The sequence below is a fragment of the Arachis ipaensis genome, chromosome B5 (genome assembly GCF_059453495.1).
Source record: "Arachis ipaensis isolate K30076 ecotype BB chromosome B5, ASM5945349v1, whole genome shotgun sequence".
NCBI lineage: Eukaryota > Viridiplantae > Streptophyta > Magnoliopsida > Fabales > Fabaceae > Arachis > Arachis ipaensis.
Window position 1 is genome coordinate 101,376,643 of NC_142440.1, and position 6,003 is coordinate 101,382,645.

The window sequence follows — 6,003 nt, forward strand, 5'->3', positions numbered from 1 at the left end:
ATTCCTTGGTAATTCAATCTTTCAAATCTTGATCAATAGCCAATTCCTTGGTCCAATTGCTCATGAGAAGAGATGAGGTATGGTCACTAATTATACCACATGTATTTCCAAATCAAAATGTTGGTAGGATTATATGTCACTATATCCATCCAAACCCCAATTTGGTCCAACATGAGAAAGCATTTCTAGCATGATCTCTTCATTCCTCTTCCAAGGTTCCGAAGAGATCCAAGTATGAATAGCTTCTTTTCCAAGATAACTACTCAATTGGGTAAAGATTGAAAGCTTTCTAGTAAAGTCAAGAGAAAAGAAAGAAGAAGAATAATGAAAACTATTATTGATCCATCAAATTACAACAGAGCTCCCTAACCCAATGAAAGGGGTTTAGTTGTTCATAGCTCTGGGAATGGAAAACAAAGATGGAGAATGCATTCTGAAAAGTTAAACTAGAAGTTGCAGAGAAAGTAAAAAATACAGAGAGTAATTCTAATAATGCCCAAAAGCTTCTTTCTAGTTCAAAGTTCTCCCTATTTATACTATTCTTCTGATCTTCTAGTTGCTTCTTCAGGTGTTGGATATGGGCCTTTGGATCTTGAGTTGAAGCAGTTATCTTCTTCAGTGGGCTCAGCTTTACTTGCAGAAAAAGTGTGCAGTAGGTATGGACTTTAGCTTGGGGCGTTAGTGGTGTTAACGTTAAGTGAAACTATGGGGTCGAGAACGTTAGTGACAATCACCTTTTTCACTAACGTTCCTAACCCAAAAAATGGTCCATGTTAACTTCAATGTTAGTGGCACTAATGTGACCACTAACGTTGCTTCTTGGCCCTTCGCAAACGTTACTGGGGTTTACCTTTTCCAATAACGTTGAGAGTACCCCTTTCTCCCTACGTTAGAGTTCACGTTAGTATAGTTAACGTGGCCTTTAACGTAGGCTTCCCAAATCTTCGAGAGCGTTAGTGACACTTACCTTTGTCACTAACGCTTCAAAACGCCCCTACTTTCCACGTTAGAGTTCACGTTAACTAGATTAACGTGACTTCTAATGTGGTATTGATAGCCATCTCCAATGTTAGTGACAAAGGTGAGTGTCACTAACGTTGGCTCATCATCCCTCTTCTCCACGTTAGCTTCCACATTAATGTAATTAACGTGGAAACTAACGTGGCTCATAGTGGCTTAATCCAACGTTAGTGACAAAGGTGAGTGTCACTAACGTTGGTGATTCCTTGCTCCCTCCACGTTAGAGTCCACGTTAACTAGGTTAACGTGACTCTTAACGTGGCAAATATGAGCTTAGTCCAACGTTAGTGACAAAGGTGAGTGTCACTAACGTTGGCATTATCTTCCTCATCCACGTTAGAGTTCACGTTAACTGAGTTAACGTGACTCTTAATGCGGCTAGCTGCCACTTTGGAACGTTAGTGGCACTTACTTTTACCACTAACGTTGGAGTTCTACTTCTCTTCCACGTTAGCTTCCACGTTAACATAGTTAACGTGGCAACTAACGTGGGCTATGATGGCTCACGAAGGCGTTAATGGCGATCACTTTTCTCATTAACGTTACAAGCTAGCCTCCATTCCACGTTAGTGGTCACGTTAGCTAGACTAACGTGGCTACTAACGTGGTTCTTCCTTGCTTCCTTTGTCCTGAAATCAAGCAATAAAGTGCATCAAAGCTCTAATCCAAGTTATGAGACATGCATCATTCAATTTTGTCATTTAATTCATGCATAATTCTCATGAAATCATGTAAAATTCACAATGTTTGCTTGAATCAAGATGTATGTGATTATTTACCCAAAACTTGCTTATTTCCTAAGAAAATACATGAAACTACCCTAAAACCATAAAGAAAAGGTTAGTGAAATTTGTCAAAATGCCCTGGCATCAGCTATAACACAACACCATAATCCACAACAAAGGAAAGCCCGTTCCAATTAGTATACGGCACGGACTGCATGATTCCCATAGAAGTTGGTCAGGGGTTAACTCGGACCAAATACTTTGACAAAAATGCCATTATGGAAGCCAGATTAGCTGAGATTGATACAATAAACAAAGAATGATGCCTAACCGAGCTCAGACAAAGATCCATGCAATTGGCTATGCAAAGGCAGTATAACAAGAAAGTGTGACCGAGAACTCTGAAACAAGGAGACTTGGTGTTAAGGCAAATAGAAGAAATTCGGAAACCCCAGGGCATGGAAAAAGAGCTTATTGTCTCGAAATGCTGGATGGAACAGCCCTGCCTAACACTTGGAACATTTCATCTCTGAAGTTCTATTATAGTTTACTTTTCCTTGTAAACAAGATGGAGTGGACAAGTACTCTTTTTCCTGATCACGAGGATTTTTTCCTAAGGAGGAATTTTCTCGGACAGGTTTTAACAAGGCCGACCATTTCACACCTTGCAAAACTAAGAGATCTTTTTCATATGAATAAAAATGTATTCTTTTCTGATTTTTTATTCACTACATTTACGTATCTACTCAAACATTTAAACCAACAAAAAATCAAGTTGGAAACAACATTCACAAGCATGCATTCACAGATGAAACTTTTTAAAAAAAGTCAAACCGACATTACAAGTCGGATGAGCAGTTCACAAAAAACAATCGATATAACATCGGATACCGAATTCATAAGTTACAAAATAAAGATTCTAAAAATTACAAATATTCAAATTTCTTCAAGAGGGGGGAGGAACATTCTCATCGTGCTCCTCACCCGCCTCGTCTTCAACCAACTTGCCATCAATAACAATTTTGGTCACATCAAGTTGACTCACATCAAACTCAGGTGAAAACAGTGTAACCTGACTAATAGCTCGGTCAAAAACTGCAGCAAACATTTCCAACCCCTCTTCTTCCAGTTCATGAATGCGGGATGTCATTTCACCTTTTGTCTTATCATTTTCTTTAATTTCGGCTTAAAGAAGCCGAATTTGATCCTGAAGCTTCGCATTCTCCTCCTCCTCGTGCTTCATCTTCGCATTCACATCAACGATCACATCCTCTTTCTCCTTCATAGATCGCTCTAGGCCGCCGACCTTGTCCATGGAGGATTGCTGCTCTACTCCCAACAACTCGGTCGCACGACCAACACATAATAAACGCGAAGCCACAATCTATATAGCAGAAATAAACAATGATGAATATATATATCGCAGATGAGTTCATAAAGCAAAAAAGCCACTACCCTGGATGAACTTCCCCATCCCTTCCATACCAGTTCGACGAGTAAGCCGCATGTCCCCAGGATAGTGGGAAACCTTGTCAGCAAGCTCAACGATAGGGAACTGATCACTTCAAAGTGACTGCGGATTCACACCTTCAATAAAACCATGGAGTTTCTTCTGCCTTTCAAATACCGATCTGTCATCCACAACAACCTCCTTCTCTCCCTCAGATAAACCTCCAGAGACCCATCTGACTCACCCCTCTTCTTCTTCAAAGATGCAGCAGGTCGAACAGTAGACTGTGCAGCATCCCTACTAGCCTCTTTCACCACTCCAGAACCACTACCACCCTTTTCCTTTTTTTATGCAAAAAGATTGAAGCCGAGAAGTATTCAGATGAGGAACTCATCCACCTGCAACTGTGAAGGAGCACAGTTAAGCTGGGTCAACACCTTACATTCAAAATTAGAAAACGAAAAATTCACATATAACTTAGTAAAATAAGGGGTGTAGATGTAAAAATACTCCCAATCCCCTCATCCCTCCCAAACTCTCTCCTCGCTAGTGCAAGGGAGAATCTCAATACTAACCCTAGAGCCATCTTTTACAAGCTTCAGAGCTTATAGCTCACGAGGTGACTCGGCGTCAGAATAAGACGAAGCACGAGTCTTCACATCCACATGCACCCAGTGGTGGTACGGATTTTCCTTCTTTACTTCAACTACTTTCACTTTGTCTTTTTCCTTTTCTTTTTCTCTAACCATTATGTCGAAGAAAAACAAAACACAGACAGGGACAACAAGTTGAGAAGACTAACCTTTCAAAGCCATGTCGTTTTCTCCACCTACGCAAAACTGACTTGATCTGTGCATTGTGGTTCTTTCCAAGAAAGAAATGGCATTAAAGCATAATTACAACCCACTAATTTAGTGGGAAGTTCCAATTGAAACTGCTCACATGCCCAAAAATGATCCGCATTTCACATAGACAAACAAAAATTCAATGCAGCCCAAGTAACAAGGTGGGAAATTATTAAACCTCATTTTTTACCCTTATTTCAAAAAAAAAAAAAAAACCCAAACTTGAAACTGCAATATCATGCGTTGAGTTTGGGGGCTAAGATATTTTGTTCAAACAACCGTGATATAACTACACGAGGAAAGCTCAACTTGCTAAACTACGTTTTCCAAGTCAAGTTTGGGGGTTATGTACCGTATCCCGTATACGTCAGAAAAACCAGATTATGCCTCGGTCAAACTAAATAAAATTAAGATCAAATCAAACCCCTCAACATAACCAAACTCTATCCTAACAAACCTCTTCCCCAAAATCTTGCCCTGACGTCGGCTACGAAGATCTCGGCACCAACCGACGAATAAATCAGCCTCGATCAAACTATAAATCGGGGTAAAGGCTGACGATATGGGGCAGAGCATTCAATATTACTTCACTGATTATACACTCATTCTCTTAAGTGATTCTTTACTAACTTGAGTATCGGAGTCCTTTTTACAAGTATCACACTTGGATTCGAGTTTTCGAGAATATTTCAATTCTAGGACGAGCTGTCAGACGCCTCGAAATAGTGAAAGACCGACGTATAACTCAAAAAAAAGTATCCTTTCCAAATATATATATATATATATATATATATATATATATGAAATAAAGACCAATTAAAAAAAAACAGATTGATCCGAAAAATGTAGAATTGGATCAGATTATACGTCCAAAAATATCAATGTTTGATTCCATTCGATCCGATCCAAATATATATATATATATATATATGAAATAAAAATCAATTAAAAAAAAAAATAGATTGATCCGAAAATTGTAGAATTGGATCAGATTATACGTCCAAAAATATTAATGTTTGATTCCATTCGATCCGATCCAAAATTTTAAATGCGAATCGGATGGTAAATTTGCTCAAGTCCAATATGTGTACGCTCCTAACTTTATTATATTACATGTACAAATTTAAACTATTTATATTTAAATATCTTTTAATAATTTTCTTGAAAGATTTAGGAAGCCTTTTTCTCGGCTCTCTACACATGACTACCTTCATTTGAGTCCACTTTGCTAACTGAAGTTTAAACAAGTGTTTTGCGGACACGATTATATATACCATCTAAGACAAGTTTAATTTTTTACCATTATTTTCTTTACATATAATAGGAATACCAATCTCAAATCTACTGTCTATTATTTGTGATTCTATCTATATCTAATATATCCACTTATCCATTCAGTCACGTATACTCGATCAAAAGATCGATGCATTTCTTTTTCTTTAGATGTACAAAACTTGTCAAAAAAATTATTATTCTAATATAAGTTCTGCTAATATAGTGGTACTATACAAAAAGAATAAAATGTAAATAACTCAATTTTTTATAACTAAACATATATAGAAATTAAAGAGAGGTGCGTATTTTTGTAGGTCTCTAAAATACACATATCTTTATAAGTATACATTTATGGTGTACTTATAATATAGTTGTCAAAATAAATTATTTATATAGTCATTTTGTAATTTAATAAATTAAAAAAAATAACAACAAAAAGAGTACAGGAGGTGTATCATATATATCATAGTTATTAAAATCGGACTGAATTGATTGATTCGATCGAAAAATCGGTGAACTGAATTCTATATTGATCGGTCCGATATTTGAACTGTATAAGACAGAAAATCAGTCAAATTTAGAATATATTAGTAAAAATTGGGTAAATTCAATAAAGACCAATACGACTAAATCGCTTGAAATTTAAATTTTTTTTAAAATATTTGAAGTAGAGTTCAAATCCTTCTCC

General features: G+C 37.0%; 1 pseudogene; it reads right to left on the minus strand.

Moving 5' to 3' along the window:
• Positions 1 to 2,691: 2,691 nt before the first annotated feature.
• LOC148565174 (uncharacterized) lies at positions 2,692 to 3,944 on the minus strand (annotated as a pseudogene).
• Positions 3,945 to 6,003: the final 2,059 nt, after the last annotated feature.